Source organism: Protopterus annectens, chromosome 8.part1, assembly GCF_019279795.1.
Source record: "Protopterus annectens isolate FY-2018-M chromosome 8.part1, PAN1.0, whole genome shotgun sequence".
Classification (NCBI taxonomy): domain Eukaryota; kingdom Metazoa; phylum Chordata; order Ceratodontiformes; family Protopteridae; genus Protopterus; species Protopterus annectens.
Window position 1 is genome coordinate 438970009 of NC_056742.1, and position 16895 is coordinate 438986903.

Consider the following 16895-nt stretch of genomic DNA (forward strand, 5'->3'; position numbering starts at 1 on the left):
TCACTGTTTAATTTGGAAGAAAAATCTGTTCCAGAGAAGAGGTATACACTTTGTGGTAGGTCAATCTCTACACCTCATATTGCTTATATGTTTAACTAGATTTACGTCTCCTGTCCTGGTATTTTTATGACTGTTTGCTTTATGAAGGTATTCAATAACCAATAGACAGTGCTGTGTAGAGTAAATTCCAAATACGTAAACTACCCCAAGAAATAAAAATTTAATGCAAAGCTTTCGGGCTAACCACCCTTCATCAGTACATAAAACACTACATTTCATCATCACTTTTAAATAGGGCACATTTAAAATCACATGACACAGCCAGCCTATCATTAATTGTTAACAATTATTACTTTTAAAACAACAGTACCTAAAATTCAACAAATATCAAAAAGTATATATATATATATATATATATATATATATATATATATATATATCTCCATATAGCTAGCATAAATTATAATGAGAATACATAAAATATAAAAGTTCAGACAACTTTTCTATATTAAAGGTTTGAATAATGCAGTTAGTTTGAAACCTGTATTAGTTAAAAGACAAAGAAAGAACCTTTAGTTTTATAAATTGTATAGTAATTGGTAGTATTTTAAAGATACTTTAACTGTAATATAGAAAAGTTGTCTGAACTTTTATATTTTATGTATTCTCTATATAATTTATGCTATCTATATGCGTATATATGTATATATATATATATATATATATATATATATATATATATATATATATATATATATACTTTTTGATATTTGTTGAATTTTAGGTACTGTTGTTTTAAAAGTAATAATTGTTAACAATTAATGATAGGCTGGCTGTGTCATGTGATTTTAAATGTGCCCTATTTAAAAGTGATGATGAAATGTAGTGTTTTATGTACTGATGAAGGGTGGAAAGCTTTGCATTAAATTTTTATTTTTTGGCGTAGTTTACGTTTATGCTTTATGAAAGTATAAGAAATGTTGTACTGCTGGATCCCTTACAGCCCAATAAGCAAGGTGCACATCACTCTGAAGAAGTCTCTGGGATACTGAATATTTATAGAACTTCCAATCTCTTCAGTTAGCTCACTTTTTTAAGATCTTGATCTTTTTAATCAGGAACATTGAGGTCTTTCCAGTTGCTTAATATGTCTAGTAAGATATATCCTAAAGGGGGCATTGTTTTCTATCCTAATCCATCCAACCATCCATCCATTCATTCATCCATTCATCCACAACCCCTTTATCTCATTTTTGCACATGGAGTCAGGATGTCACTTACAGTGACAATCATCTAGGGCCAAGGTTTACGCTGCTGGTGGTTAGCCCTGCCACAGGCCTAATCATGGCAGAATAAAAGGAGGTAAGGACTTCTTTCAGTTTGGAGGATATATATTTTGCAATGAGTTGTACAAGGTAAAAAGACCTTTTACCACTATTTTAACATGATGGTCAAATGAAAATAAACTACACATCCATGTCCCAAAATCACTCAGTACATTCTCATTTTGAAGTGGGGCGTTGTCAGTTCTATAAGCTAGAGGAAAGGGTTCTTTACCAATTGCAACAATACTGCATTTTTGGCATTTAATTTGATTTTATTTTTTAGTTCACAAGTTACTAGCAAATGTAATCTCATGTTGGAGTGCCTGTGTGATGGAGGGGGGCTTCAGGATGACACTCACTCCACAAATCATCTGCAGACTTGATTAGCCAGAGATCCTTGTTTGTGATTTGGAGATCAGAGAAGAAGAGACCTATCAGAAGTTACAAAATAGATCCCCAGGAAACTCCAATGGTCACCTTCATGCTTTTTGAAAAACACCTACCACCCTAACTTTGTGGGTTCTGTCCTTCAGCCTGTTTGCAATCCAGGGATCAAGTTAGGATGCATTTAGTTTATTTATTATATTGCCATGAGGTATAGTACGAATGCCTTGGCAAAGTCAAGGTACACTGTATGCATAGCTTTCCCACTGCCCACTGCCTGTGTTACCCTCTAAAAGAAGTTTATCATATTCATCAGATGGGATCTACCCTTGACAAAGCCAAACTTTCAGGGCCTGGGCCTGATAAGATTTTTATATATCATCATTCGTCATAGGATTTTAGAAAGTCTGTACCCGTGAGATCATTGAATTAAGTTATATTTCTAACTGAATGTTTAGAGAGTTTGAGGGAGAGGCTTACTAGGTTGTGATTGGATTTAACTGGTGAAGCAAATAACATGACAGGAGTACATACAGATGCTATGTTCATTAGGACCAGGTCATGAATATTTGTCTTCTAGTGAGTTCTTTAATAATTTGTTCATAGGTTCATAGGTGTGTACTAGGCTAATGGCCCTGGAGCCTTTACAAGCCTAGCCCATAGAAGTGCTCTGGCATCATGTCACCCGACCTTAGTTCCCAATGCCTCTATCAAGTAGAGCCACTGGAGTGATCCCTGGGGTGAACTTTCTATTTCCCATCCACTCATCAAGATTTCTCTTGAAGAGGCCCAGTGAGGTGCTCTGCTTGACATGTATGGGAAGTGTATTCCAGAGCATGGGCAGTCTCTGGATTATGAACCTGTCCCTCCAGCATGTTCTGTTGCTTGTGGTTATGAGGTTCAGGTCTCTGGAGCGTGTGGAGGGACTGGGATTTTTTTAGATGTAGCATTTCTAACAGAGCTGGGTCAGACATGTCTTTGTAAGTCAAGCAGAAATTGCCTCTTAGTAAATGATATGAGGCAGAGAATAGCTGGAGTTTTTTGAGTCTGTCCATGTTCCTGGGAATTCTTGTTTATAAAGTCAAAGAAGTTTTGGGTACATCCAACTTTTGATGTATAAGTAACCCAGTTAATCATCAGGTAATTAAACTCTCCCAGGATGATAGACTTTCTGTTTGGTGTATGTTTATCCAGAATATGTTGCAATCTAACATTGTTTTCAGGGTACATAGAATAATTCCAATAGCAATCTGTGATCTGATAATTAATCATTTTCAGTGTGATTTGAATCTCAATGCAGTTCTGTTTTTGGGTCTCTCCAAATCTGCCTTTAGGTAATGCGGTATCTTATAACTATGGAAACACAAGCAGAGCTATCATTGGGCCTAAAGGTATGGCATGCACAAAAGCTGGGTATAGAGGGAGTGCTCTCTGAACATTTAAACCACGTTTTGGCAACATCACATACTGAATGTGGCTAATGCAGTACAGCTTCAAGGTGACGTAACTTGTTATTTAGACTCCAAGCACTGAGAAGAGACATCTTGATGTGGTTTGTAGAACCTAGTTGGGTTGTAGGGTCCATTAACTGGACCTTGCCTTAAAAAGGCATTATGAGGGCAGCAAGAGCTTTCAGTAGCATACAGAAGTCCTGTAATGATAGGTATAATCCATCTCTGGCAAAGCTGTTTTAATTGTCATGAATACCATCCACTTTTAACACATACTGGACCCCTTAGAATGATGCCAGCTCACACACATCTGACACAGAGATCACTGATGTTAAGTGTATTAGTTTTAATGTTGCTTAATTAAAGAAATGCAACCAAAACAATGATTATAAAAATACTCTACTATAAATATGTCAATATTAAATGCTAAAATATATTGTTAAAACTGAGACAATTGAAACAGTGTGTACTACTGTGTTTGTAGCAAGTCCAATAAGTTTTCATCATTATTATTATTATTATTATTATTATTATTATTATTATTATTTTGTTGCTTGTATTGTGGAGCTTTTCTCCCGGGCATCCACTGAAAATGGACTACCTGTCCTGTCAGACTTTCCCGGTAAATAAATGTCAAATAAATAAATAAAATGAAGGGAAAGATTAGTCTAATGCAAGAATACATGGAAAGTGAAAGAATGACTTAAATGTATAAGACATGTGGGAATAAGTGCATCCATTTTCTCACATTATTAGAACAGCAATCCATGTATCTGTTGGAGGACCTTATAAATATACAAAAAATATTGTTAAGGCAATGAAAGTTGGGAATTAATATTTATGCCAGATGGAATAGAACACGTATGACAATGAGCATCATCTCTAAAAACTGTAGCATTCATTCATATGACAGCATGATATTTTAAGAAAAGGAAAGCTATTGATTTAATCAGAAAGGAGACAGTATGCTAGAGAAGAATAAATTCCAAGTAATTTTACAAATGGAATATAGGACTGATTTTTTTTTCTAAAATCTGTGGAATAAATTAAATGATTCAGAAGTGGTAGAAAATTAATTTTAGGAAAACTATATTAAGGAAACCACAAATGGGAAAAGCTATATTAAGAAAATTGCAAATGTAAAATAGGTGATGGTTAAAAGCAGATACATATAGTAATGAAGAAAGAAGTAGAAGAAAAATACAGAAGCAGACAAAAGAAAGGGGAAGTATGTAATTAGAAAATGAAACAAGCTGCCAGACACTAAAAGACTTGCTCTCAGTGTACATCTGTTCTGATGCTGAAAGACTTGCTGTTAGTGTAAGGGGACTTGCTTTGATGTAAGGCCTATCTATAAACTGGCTTACACCAGGGGCATGATTCCAAAACACTTGCTCTCAGCCTGCTCTCAGTGTAAGTGGCTACTTACACTGAGAGCAAGTATTTTGTAATTTGGGCCCAAGAAGTAATACAAAATCTAAAAGAAAAAAGTACAAGAATTTCCCCAAAAGATCAGGTATAAATGATAAAGGAGGTATGAGGATAGGGTAAATGAACAACTAAGAAAAGGTTGAAAAGGATTAAGATAAAAGTAGAAAGTAAAAGAGAAAGGAACAAAGAAAGAAACAGTGGAAAAGGAAAATAAAAGAGTAAAGAATGAAAGGAAATAAAAAAACTTATAGTTTAATATTTACAGATTATTTATCAATACAGACACAGTAAAATAAAGTATTTTAGTAGATCCTAAAAAGCAGAAGAAAAGGCTTGCTAAAAAAGAGAAATGTTAAGAGAAACACTCGTTCCTAAATTATGTACAGCAGGGGATGTGCAGATACAATATAATTTAGAGACAACCCGTAAGAAAGATTATTGATACAGGTTGCACAATCGAAGGTAAGAGAAAGAAGTTAAAAATAACTGTTTTCTATCCACAATATCCCCAATGAATTTGATGAAACTGTATGGAAATTAAAACAATCATAGAAGTTCTTGTTTGGCTCAGTATTACAATTGAATTTAAGACTGACCTGAGGCTTAGATACCATGAAATGAAAAATCATCACAAACTGATGTTTGGAGAGATTATTATGATGATTATTATTATTATTATTATTTGCTAACAAATATCTGTATTAAATTTTCATATATAACATAGGCAATCTTGCTTTTATATAAATGAAAAATAAACAACATGACACCAATTTAGTTGCAAAAGTATACATGACAGACACCATTGAAACAACTGTAGTTGCAAACATTATTCATCACTTATATTCTTTCCAGTCATTGTCAGTTAAGCATTATATGTCTCATTCAAATCCTGCCTCTTAAACCTTGTTCCTGCTCTGCATATATTGTTCCCACAATTGCTGTTTTTTTTCTATGTAGTTTGCTCCCTCACTTTTCTAATGATCCCAATTCCAGTTGTTTTATCTCTGTTACTATATTCACTATTTGTAGCAAAGTTGGTCTAGACTTTGATTTCCATTTTCTAGTAATTGCTTTTTTGGCAGCCACCATAATTAAACTCAGCAAGGCTTTACTATGTCTAGGCAATTATAAATCAGTATCATAGCTCAAAAAAATCATCTCCCCAGTCAGTCTAATCTACTCACCCAGCATCTCTGACAGAGTGGTTTGCAGGGAATCCCTAAAGTCTGACATCTCATTACACTCCCAAAAGATATGTTCCCAGCTACCTCTTTCTTGCCCATCACACCTCCAACATTTGTTATCCACATGAGGAAAAATTCTTTGGAGTCTACTTGGTGTATAAAAATACCTATGTAAAAACTTCCATGCAAAGATTCTAAATCTTCTAGACTTTGTTGCATATTTGTGAGATATACATATATCCTCTCATTGTCTCTTTGTGAATAGCTTATCCAATCCCTCTTTCCAATCCTTTCTGAGCTCCTCTGATTGATTCTTATAATTATCATGCAATATTTTATATGCTTTACTAATTATTCCTTTTTTAACAGCAGCTTCTGTTCTAGATTCTATTAAAAACTCTACCAGTGCCGGTCTTTCATTCAGGAGCCCCCTATTTCTTTTTCTTTGCCTATATTCTGATATCAGTCCTTGACAGAAAAGGCAATCTCTAACCTGAAGTCCAAATAAATTCTTGGCCTCTTCCCATTCTATTACTGTTCACTTTCTAGTTATTTGCTTCCAAAATCTTGGTTCCTTTGCCAGTTTTCTCCAATTAATCCCTGCCCCCTCTTGCCTATTATCTGTATCCCTGATCACAGTCATCCCTATTGGCAACATCTATTTTCTCCATTCTTGTACTGGTTTGGTTCTTAGAATACTCCCTACTATTTTATAAATATAATACTCTGTATGATTTTTGTTGTTCTCCTTAAATGTCTGCAGCTGAAATCCCAGTCTCTCCTTATTTCTTGAGCTTCCTCCCTCTATCAGCATCATTCATTTCCACTTTGAATTATAGTTTTCTGCTTGTGCTATGTATAAGAGCCTTAATTGTGTTACTTTAAAATACTTTCTCAAATTGGGTAATCCTAGTCCACCTTGTTCTTTCGGAATAATCAGCTTATCCCATTTGACCCTTGCTGTCTTCCCTTCCCACATAAAATCCTTCAACTCTTTTTTAATGATTAATCACAGCTTTTCCTCTGGTTTTTAAAAATATGTCTGACCTGTGTATAAAAATAAAGGGACTAAAAACATTTTAATGGCTTGTAACTTAGTATCTATATCCATATAACAAAGCTTCCAGTTTCTCAATTTTTATATTGTCTTCTGCTTAGTCTCTTCCCACATAGTCTTATCTGCCACAACAGAATCATTTCTAATCCATACACCTAAATACTTCATTTTGTCATGCTCCCATAAATATGGATATCGTTGTACCAATTTATGTGTGGGTACATAATTTACTGCTATTGCCTTTGTTTTAGATTCATTCATTTTGTACCCGAGAATATTTGTAACTGTCTTAAAATGTTCCATAACACTGGAATCTCCCTTTATGGTTTTTTCATGCTTTGGAGAGATTATTTTGTGCTTCTTTTCTGTTGTAAAATTCTTATGGTTAGTACATAGTTTTGGAAATGTAATTGAATGTAATTTTAGACATTTTATTAAAATAAGAATAAACATAATGCAGTAGAAATAAATTAGATCTAGATAGCCAATATGCAAAACTGGATGTAAGATGACAATTAAATTACAGGGATATCATAAAAGTGTTCAAATTGAATGTTGCTGAGTTGCTGACTAAGTTAGGCAATAAATACTTGTTTAAGTTTATGAAAGAATTTAATACACTGAAATGGATGAACTTCTACTGTAAATTTAGACCAACATTTCAAGATTATGAACAGATGGACTACGAAGACAAATACAAAAATAACATAAATGAATACAGAAGAGACAAAAGAGGTTTGAATATCTTAACAAAATTAGACAAGACTTTGCATGCGAAACTAATAGTAAATGGTGAACCATATATGTCGCTAGAATTAACATGAAATTGGCAAAAATATAAATTGCTAAATATGGACATTCCTCTGAATAGTAATCAAGCAAATGTAGAACAAAAATAGATTGCTTTTGTTTACTGGGAAAAGTCCAACTGGGCTCATGAGCCATTTTAAGTGGAGACCAAGGGGAAAAAAAGCTCAATTACAATACAATTACAATATAATAGGACACTGACAATGACATCTAACATGGATACTCTATACATAAACATGGGCAGCAGGAAATCAGTGTTGGAATTATATACAAATAGTATAGTCTTATAATGGCATTTGCTCATTTCACTGTTGATATAGTATTCAGACATATTTTAGAGTGCACCTTTATGTAGTTACTCTGTTTTTAGAAGGAGTAAAAAATTCAGCATGGATAGCAATGGGAAGGGAAGGGACAACTAAAACTAAAGAGGCATGCAGGAGAATATGGACTAAAGATGAACACTATCAAAAAGCAAAATAATGTTATTAAATAAAATTAAAAATGATCAACATATTTTGAAAAATCAGAAATTAGAAAGTATAAATGAATATAAGTATTTAAAAATTGTGTTTTCCAACAGTCAGTCAGTATTGGATGAAACATTTACAGCTGGAGAAATCAATGTATTACATCAGTTCAGTCTGATATCTGTTGGTTAAGAAATAATGTTAATATTAATTGCAATTAAATTAAAATGTTACAGTCTTCTTTCATACAGATCTGGAACACTGGAATTATTTACCAAAACAAATACCTAAATAGAGTCCATAAATTACTAATAAATAGGGAAGCCACAATAAATGTGTACATAATATCAATAATAATAATAATAATAAATGTGTATAATACCTCAGAAAATCCAAATCCCATCGAGCTACGTGCTCGAGAGACTTGAACCTCAGCACTGAAATAAATAGGACATGCTGGAGGGACAGATTCATAACCCAGAAGCTTCCTTCACTCTGGAATAAAATCCCAGTCCAGGTTAGGCAGAGTCCTTCATTGATTCTCTTCAAGAGGAATCTTGATGAGTGGATGGGAGATCGTAGGTTTACCCCGGGTATCACTTCTGTATCACTGTTAGACAGAGGCACAGTATACTAACCTCGAAAAAGGGCATAGCAAAATTAATTTAAAATGGGTGGCAAAAGCCAAACACACTCTGGCTAGGCTTATAAATGCCCTAGGGCAGATAGTCTAGTATGAACCTATGAACCTATAATATCCAACTGGTTTAAGATAGTTAAACTTTCAGAAAGTGACCTGTTAAGTAAAGTATTAGCTTATTCCCTCAAGTACAACTCCTTTGCGTTTATACCTTTAACTCCAAGTGGGTATAGCTTAAGCCTTTAAAAAGATGAAGTTATTATCTTACAGTTCTAACAAATACTCATTGACAGAGGTCAAATATTAATACAGTTGTGTTTGCCATCAAGTATGCTTCAAGATAAAATATTCTGATACAGTGTATGTAGCACAGCTTTGGAATTATTAATGTAAATAAGAACAAACAATATTTAATGCCTAGAGGAGCAGTAGGAGGTTACTGCAAAATGCCTTGGGGTACACTCGGCTATAACACAGTGGCATAAGGAATGCAGTAAAATATCAGCACCCGGAAGAGTTAATCATATATTAATGAAATGTGGATTTAATTATTTGTATAATTATTTAAAGAAGGATAATCATTTAACTGAAACTTGTCTGCCTCACATGAAGAAAGATTTGAAATCCTGGTAGAAGGAACAAGATTCTGAGAAAATTAGGAACAGTAGATATTCCAAATGTATGCAGAAAATATAACTAATAATAGTAACAAGGAATGTATATCAGCAGTACTAAAAGCTCTAAAGATCTGTATTTGTAAGGTACACCTTTGAAATACAACCCTCCAAAATTCTTATATGTACATACAGCAGTAGCATAAACAGTCCATTATGCCTGCGTGGAATGTGAAGGAGGGAACGTTTGATATATGTCATAGGGATGCTTGGCATTGTCTTCAGATAGCAATATTTGTAGTTTTTAAAAGATGAGGAATGCCTGCTGTTATAAGGCTGTCCCTTAAAGAATTTAAAGAGTATCAAAATTTCTCTTTCTCAGTACAAATGTTTCCAGGGCATTTTCAAGGAGCAATAAAACCACTTTATGTAACCATCAGCTGTAGAAGAACATGTTGAACAATTTTAAACAAACAAAAAAATGCACCCTATTCTCAATCAAAATGTGTTAATCTGTTTTTTAGACTTTGATGTCCATTATGATGTGGTTAATCTGTTTCTTTAAAAAACATTTCTACTACCAAGATTTTCACAAATCATGTGTCTGTTATAAGCCAGGCATTTTATAAAGAGATTTACCTGCATTTTACTCCCCCATGATGTTCTGGAATTTAATATAGCTATCCCTTAACAATGAAGCTACTAAGATGTGAAATGAATGGTAATGTAACTTGAGGACACATTTTCACAAACCCGAAAATCATTTGGTACATTTTCATTTCATAAGTACCAGAATCAATATATTTTTACCAATGGATTATGGAATATCCTAATGTTCCAGAAGAATAGCCCCCATCCAAAAGTTCAGAGTATTGAAGAAGATGTTATATGAATCCTAGTAAGAGCAAACACAAGAATACAATATTGAGGCTGATAGCTGTTTTGGATGGTATGCTATACCATCTGAGATCAAGGGAAGCCCTTGTTCAGTTTTGGAATATTTGTATTACAATGAATTATTAGGGAACTGGCACTTTAAAATCCCTGGATTGTAATGGCAGCTTCAGCAGTGACTTTACTGTAAGGTCCTTAACTGATCTAATTTGTTTGCATTATAGAGGCCCGGTTTGTTTACATTCTGTGTACATGGTTGTACGTCTCTTGAGTCTTTCATGTCTTCAAGAATCAGTATAATACAGAATGCGGTGGCATGCTGACAAGTAATTGTGTAATGTCACTTATCCCAACCTGTTATAAAGTCAGTTAACTGAGTTCAGAAGGCTGCCACACCCCTATTCTTTCCCAAGATAGTTGTATTGTTGACAATCTGACAAGTTAGACATGAAGAATGGTAATATCAGTTCTAGTTTACCAGACTGACTCACTAATATTTTGCTACAACTTTCCCAATATTTTATTCCTCCTAATATTAATTTGGGAGGTGACAAGACATCTAATGTTGGACAGCCTCATTCGGGTGAAAATATTAACACCAGCAAAAAAAAAAAAAAAAAAAACTTATGCCAAAGTCGTCCATGAGGCTAATGGGTGATTAGCATGTGGGTGGAGGTAGAAATGTTTATGAACTTGCACAGTTTTTGGATTTGCCCACTGTTTTAATTAAAGTTAAATCTAACTCCCAGGTCAGCTAAAATTTGTTATCCAAACAGCTGGAGTTTTTTCAGTAAAAGTTATCCAAATATGAATCATTACAATTTGTTATTTTCTTTTAAAGAATGCTTTTTTCCCCATTTTTGCACATGGGGTTAGGGTGTTACTTCACCAGTGACAATCATCTAAAATCGAGGTTTACACCGCCGGGTGGCTAGCCCTGCCTTGGTGCCTTCAGCAAAGTGCAATCCTGATAGAATTATGATTGGTCAAATTTCTAACAGCATATACTTATAGATCAGTGCTTCACAGGTGGTAAGACATAAGCAACAATATAGCTTATCCACTAACTCGGGGTACAAAATATTGGTTCAGTTTTTGAGTCGCAGCATAATATGCAGGATAATTGCAACAATGGAGATCACAAAGTTAGAAATGAGTGACAGGGATGACAGCTTTCAGCAAAATAGAGATTCTGGGCTACATTTGATGGTTTTGATGATGGAACAGTGAATCGTGTTTTGTTTTTAGAAACTACACTATTAAGAAGATCCCATTGAACTGTAAATCACAACCACATGAACACCTTGCAGAAAGACAGGTAACTGTCACACCCATGATGGAAGTAATAAGTCTGGATAACGTCGATCATAATGATGCAGTGATTGGCAATAATGACAATATTTTTAACAAGGAGAACAGTGCTGATTATGTTTTATATAATGTTATTGACATTGCTATCACTGATGTTTATAAAACATTATTTAAAAAGGGTTTTCTATTTCAACCAGCTGATAGAGCCAATATTGCTAGCATCTTGAATGAATTGAGACTGATTACATGAAAACTGAATTATGTGTTGATGTTTAACAATACTGAATTTCATAGTTATTTAAAGAGACGTAACACCATTAACTCTCTGTTTGGCTCTAATTATATCAATGTTTGAAAAAGTGGTTGAGAGTGATATATGTAAACTGTTAAAAGGCAAATTGGGTAAAAAATGTCAGTTTATCCCCTGCTGAACTACACTTAATAAGTTATCTAGTGACAAAACTAGTTATAATATTCAACCTGATAAGGGTGGATGGGATAATTATTTTGAATTCTATGATATACAGTTCAAAATGTTGCAAATTTAGCATGAAAATGAATATTATAATGTTATTTTTAGAAATGAAGTTTGTATAGCTTATATTTATTTTTATTTATTTATTTATTTATTTCATTTGTTTACTGGGTAATGTCCGACTGGGCACGAGGCCAATTTTCAGTGGAGGCCCGGAGAGAAAAGCTCCTTACATGCAAATAAACAATACTGAACAAACAAATTGACTCATATTAATATTTACAATGTACAAATAAAATCCAGTATGGTAATTAAAAACGAATAACACTAATTAACAAAATTAGCACAGTTTGAGATGAATTAACAGCATGAATTAATAGTGAGAACAGTGTGATACAGTTTGTCATGATAGAGCAATACAGTCTCCGTAACAGTTATAAGACAAAGCAGTATATAGCCACACCGATGTTCATCGTAATGATCTGTTTATGAGTGGGGAAATTTCTGAAACAGTTTTTAATTTTCTTGATGTACACTGTCCAGTTATTCCTTGTATTTTTGGTATTCCCAAAATGCACAAGGACACCCAGCCCCCCAAGACCTATTATATCAGCTGGACAAAGTAAAACAGAACTGTTAGCACTTTACATCGATTATCTGTTAAAAGGTATTTTAGAATTGTTTCCATATGTTTTATGAGTTTCTTGACATTTATTTGATTCATTAAGACTTAGGAACTGCCCCAATAATCTATACTTGGTTACTGCTGATATAAGAAATTTAAAGTAATACTGTATGTACTAGGATTACAATGGTTGAGGCACATTCTATTGGATACTAGTTTTGATGCACCTGGTTGAGTTGATCGCATTTGTGAATTTATAGATATAGTGCTTATGAATAATTTCTTCATAGGTAGGTACTAGGCTATCAACCCAAGGGCCTATGTAAGCCTAGGCAACAAGGTTCCTTGGCTTACGCCACCCAAGAAGGTTAATTTCCTGTGGCCCTGTCGAGCAGAGCCACAGAAGTGATCCCTGCGGCATATTTCCTATTTCCCATCCACTCATCAAGATTTTTCTTGAAGAGTGCTAATGAGGAACTTTGCTTGACGTAGATGGGTAGGTTGTTCCAGAGTATAGGAAGTCTCTGGGACAGGAATCTATCCCTCCAGCATGTCCTGTTTATTGTGATGACAAGGTTTAGGTCCCTAGAGCGTGTAGCTCGGAGGGATTGGGATTTTCTTAGGTGTAGCATGTCCAACAGCTCCGGGTTTAACATAGCTTTATATGTTAGGCAGACATCTCCTCAGAGTAGGCAATATGCTACAGAGTAAAGCTGGAATTTTTTAAGACGGTCAGTGTAGGACATCTGTTTGAGGCCAGTAATCCTCTTTGTGAGGTACTTCTGTGGCCTTTCCAGCTGCTGCAGATGTCTTGTGAGGTACATTTGAAAAGAGGTGTTGTACTCTATAATGGGTCTAATGAGTGCCGAGTAGAGAGGAACAATGGCCTCTTTTTTCCTGGATGAGAACCTTTTGTGATGAGGTGTGCCACATAGAAGGCTTTCCTGACTACTGTGGTGATGTGCTTATCAAAGGAGAGACAACTGTCCACCTGGGTCCTAAGGTCTATTATCACACATTCGGCATTAAGTAGACTGCCGTTTATGTAGTAGTTCATAAGTACAGAGCTTTTACCAAAGGGGATGACAATGCACTTTTTGGCATTGAGCTTGAGGCCATGCCCCTGACATCAGGGATCCGTCTCAGTGAGGCCCTTCTGTAGGATGTCCACATCATTTGAGGACTCAACTATGGCTCCTAGTCTGCAGTCATCTGTGAATTTTGTTAGCCAGAGGCCTTCTGTGTTAGCCTGTACTTCAGAGAAGTAGATACCAAACAGGAGAGGTCCCAGGACTGAACCCTGTGGTACTCCACTTGTCACTGGTTTGCAGTCAGATTTGGAGTCTGCAACTTTTACAGTGTGGGTTCAGTCAATGAGCCAGTTGGCAACCCATCTTGTGGCATAGGGATTTGTACCTAGTTTAGTGAGTTTAGCTATAATTCCAGTATGGGGAATGGTGTTGAAAGCCTTGGCGAGGTCAAGATGGGCTGTGCAAACCACCTTACCTTCGTCTACAGCTTTGGTGACTGCCTCAAAGAAGTCAATCAGGTTCTGGAGGCATGCTCTGCCTTTCACAAACCTGAACTGGGTGGGGACCAGAGGTTGGAGGTTACCAATGTCTTTGTTTATGAGTTCAATGATGATATGTTCCATGGCCTTGCATACCATGCTAATAGGACAATAGTTCCCAAGATCAGTGGTGGCTCCCCCTTTGTGGAGTGGGATAACTGTTGTTGTGCGCCATTCAGTGGGCACAAAGCCTGACATGAAACTATGATTGCAGATGGTGCTTAGGTGGGGAGCCAGTTCATTCTGAAGTTTGTGTAAAACAGAGCCTGGAATGTTGTCCGGTCCCATGGATGCTGTGTTTTTGGTTTTAGAGAGTGCAGCTTTTACCTGGATAGATGTGATTAGAGGGACTCTGCATTCTTCTTGTATGGATATGGGCCCTTTAGGGGGTGAGAGGGGGGTAAGGTTAGCACTGAACCTATCTGCCAGGATGTTGGCAATATCAGTTGGTTCTGTAATTTTCATGCCATTGTGCTGTAACTCAGAGCAGATCTGGGTGTTGCCATTGAGATTCTTGACATAGCTATATAATGCTTTGTGGTTGCCCTTAGAATCAGTGGTGATTTTGTTTTTATAGCTAGCTTTGGAGGATTTCATAAGGGATCTCAGCATCTTACTGAGGCTGACCAGGGAGCTCCTCCACTCACGGAATTTTACTCTCTTTTGCACCAGTTTCTTCCTTCTGTTATAGAGTTTGTTTATGGCAGGGGACCACCAGATTGGCTTCCTTTTTTTGGAGAATAGCATCTTGGTTCTGTTTGGGATAGCACGATCCATGCACTCGTGTAAGTACTTATAGAGTGCATTTGTGTAGGATTCAGCAGTTGTAACTGTATTGTCCATCTGCATGGGTGTCATGAATGTTCACCACTTCTGTCTTAAGAAGCATGAAGTTGACTCTGGAGAAATTTTTTACCGTGGTTTATTATTGGTGGGTGGGTGGGGGCGGGATGCGGATATCCAGGGTGATTAACTTATGGTCGGATCTGACCAATGAGGAGTTGACTTAAGGTGTGGAACACCGGTCACTCATGTTGGTAATAACTAGGTCTAGGATATTGTTGCCCCTGATGAGGGTATGGATACGTTGATCCAGGGCATTGGAATGTATGAATTCCAGAAAGTGTTGAGTGAAGAAGTTGGTACATGAGTAGTTTTCCCAGTTAATGGTGGGGTAGTTGAAATCGCCCATTATTAGGGTGTTTGGTTGAACCCTAATATTTTCCAGTATATCAAGAAAAGAGGAGTGGGAATCCTGGGGCATGGTGAGGGATCTGTAGCTAGCTACAATTTGGATAGCAGTTTTGCCCAGAGTTAGTTGCACTTAGATAACCTCAGATGCATTATGCTGCACAACTAGCCTGGAGGTGTGGATATCCTTAATGAATATGGACACACCTCCACATTTGATGTTCTGGTCCAGGTTAGAAGGCCGAAAAATGTGGTATGAGTTTTAACCTGGTAATGCAGGGGTGCTCTCTAGGCCTTGAACCAGGTCTCAGTCACTGCACAGATATTGATGTTCTCCATTTTAAGGAGCACCTTGAGTGAGTGCATTTTGAGATTTAGACTTCTAGCATCGAGTAGCATTACCCGCAGTTTTTCCTTGCCTGTTCCTGTTATGGTGCTGAATTTGTCATTTGAACCTTGCCTAAAAAGGCACTATAGGGGTGGCAAGAGCCTTAGCCAGTATCCGGAATCCCAAGGGTGACAGGTGCAGGCCATCTCTGGCAAAGCATTGTGGTCTGTCGATCATGTAGTCCCAGGCAGACAGATACTGGATCCCCTTAGAATGACACCAGAATCTTAGCCAATTGTTGAAGTCAATCATTTTGTCCTTGTACTGCGGTATCATTCTGGGCGATGGCAGGATGCTACTCAGGGCTAGGGTCATACCTGCCTGGGCTACAAGATTGGAGAGCTCTTCCATATCTCTTTTCATGTAGTCCAGGGAGGTATGTCTCAGGTCGTTCACACCAATATGGACAATGACAGAGTCATATTTGTACTTGTGGAGTGACCTGAGTGCGTGGGTTATGTGGTGGATACTGGAAGCCGACAGGCTGCTGACAGTAACCTTCTCATTGTTTAGCCTGGTGAGTGGGACATCAGTGTGCCTGACTATAGAGTCACCTATGATTAGTGTGTCGGGTACGTTGTTTTGTCTTATGGGCTGTGGTTTATTGGCACACTGAGTCTGTGGGCTATGTGTCATTTGGGTCATGTTGGAGGGTGGAGGTTGCTTGTGTTTTGGCTTTGGTGGTCTCTGTTGCTTGAGCAGATTATTATTGAGAGCCTCTGCAAATGTTTTTGTGTTTCTACGTGTGGATTTTGTTGGTGTAGGTTTAGTGGGACTATGTGATGAGTGTGGTGTGGTGCAAGTGTTTACCTTCTTCTCTTGACTGTCAAGTTCAGTCTTGGCTGGAGAGAGCTTTACCTCCAGTTTGGCTAGATAAGTGCATCTCTCACAGATTGTGGTGTTGGGTGGTAGGAGGAGAGGGTTGTCTATGTACATGAGGGAATTGCTACATTGCCTCAAGATGCTCAGATTCATCAGATAGACAGGAGATAACACTGGGAGCTGAACCTTGGACATGCCTGAATAAAAAACTACTTTCCTCTAGATAAGTGAGGAAAGTGAGTATAAGAGCTGT